The 1,548-nt window shown below is 52.0% G+C and overlaps 1 long non-coding RNA gene across 1 annotated transcript; it reads left to right on the top strand.

Moving 5' to 3' along the window:
* The first annotated feature begins 371 nt into the window (after positions 1–371).
* On the top strand, positions 372–1,176 carry LOC139604873 (uncharacterized). The gene is made up of 2 exons (XR_011684133.1): positions 372–658; positions 932–1,176. It is a non-coding gene; the product is annotated as an uncharacterized lncRNA (long non-coding RNA).
* Positions 1,177–1,548: the final 372 nt, after the last annotated feature.

Genomic DNA, 1,548 nt, shown 5'->3' with positions numbered 1-1,548 from the left:
TAAAATTGCTCTCAATCCTTTTTGCCATGCAACCTCCCACAAGAGATATTCAGAAGAGGATAACAGGCAGGAAAAAAGGTGTTTTATATCAGCAGGGGTTAAAATGTGAGCGAATAATGTAGCTTTAAGGAGCCCTCTAAAATATTCACTTGATCTCCCAAAATCTTTCTGGGCTTTGGCTAGTTCTTTAACAGAATCAACAGAAAGGGGGCTATAATTTGGCTGGAATGCCCCGTTTAAATCAGGGATATATGAGACAGGGGCAGCAGAAAAGGACTGTCCTGTTTCCGGGTTCTGACTCCCAGCGACAGCGTCTCTTATCACACTGTCCTGAGCGCCGGAGGGCGGGCTGTGGGGGGGGGCGGAGGGAGCCCGCGGCGGGCGGGCAGAGCTCTGAGGGGGCGGGGGCGGCCGGAGCCAGAGCAGGAGGGGCGGCCGGGGCCGGGGTGGGAGGAGCCGGAGGAGGGGCCGGAGGAGGAGACGGGGGAAGGGCGGGAGGGCGGGTTTCGGGGGCGGGGTGCTCCGAGCAGAATGGGTTGTTGGGAGAGCGAAAGGGATTATGGGAAGGCGAGGAAACCACCCTTGCCACGTGGTGTCCGCCATTATGGTCCGGGGAAGTTACCGGGCGCGTCTCAGGGGAACCAAGGCGGGCACTAAGGTTGTGAGACACGGTATTATAACTTGTGGAAGCAGGGGGGAGGGTGGGATTTCGGGAATTCAGGGCAGAAGTGTCCGGGTTGGAGACAGGGGGCCTCTGGGGGAGGGCAGGGGTTTGTGCAGGGGCTGGGAGTGGGGGGAGGTGAGTGGGGGAGGGAGAACCGAACTCGGAGGGGGGTAGATCGGGTTTTTGGGAAACAGAGATATTGAAACTGTTGCCGGATGGCTGTTCTTGCATTTTTAAATTAAATTTTACAACATTTCTTATCTGCAGGGCTAAAAAAGCAAATTTTGACGGAGATATGTCTCCTGCTTTCCCTGCCTTCAATAATTCACTACCAATTTTGTCCCAAAAAGCCAAATCACTGAGATTTTCAGTGGACACGTCAGGGAAGTGAAGGAAAAGCCATCTGACGAACTGTTTAACATCTGTTTTTGAAAATCGGATTTTTTCACTCTTAAGAATGTTTAAGAGATGATAATAGACACCCTTGTGAGATACAGAAAGCCTAGCACCCATTTTGGCTCTGATTTTAAATTTGTATCTCAAATTTCAGCAACCCAGGTGGGGGGGGGGAGGAGAAAGAAGCCTACAGCTGGCAGTCTGCCCACAATAGAGAGAAAAAAAAACTTCAGCCCTCCGCGGCGGGGCTGAGAACAAAGGGCAGGGAAACACCCCCTCCCAAAGAGGGGAAAAACAAGAGAAGGGTAAAACTTACCAATCCAACTGCAGGAGAGGGGAACGAAAAAGCCTGGGATGTTGATTTCCACCTAAAGCTGACTTCTTAGGGTACATAAGAAGCTCCCAGCTTCGTCCACAGGAGAGCAACTCACTAAAACGGAGTTTTTTCTTTCCTGAGGTAGCTTGCCGGCCGAAGGCTTATCGAACAG

This window comes from Agelaius tricolor, unplaced genomic scaffold (assembly GCF_023055355.1).
Source record: "Agelaius tricolor isolate 1412-34295 unplaced genomic scaffold, bAgeTri1.0.p SCAF_56, whole genome shotgun sequence".
NCBI lineage: Eukaryota > Metazoa > Chordata > Aves > Passeriformes > Icteridae > Agelaius > Agelaius tricolor.
Note: the sequence above shows the minus strand (reverse complement) of the source record. Positions and strands in the feature narration are given on the sequence as shown.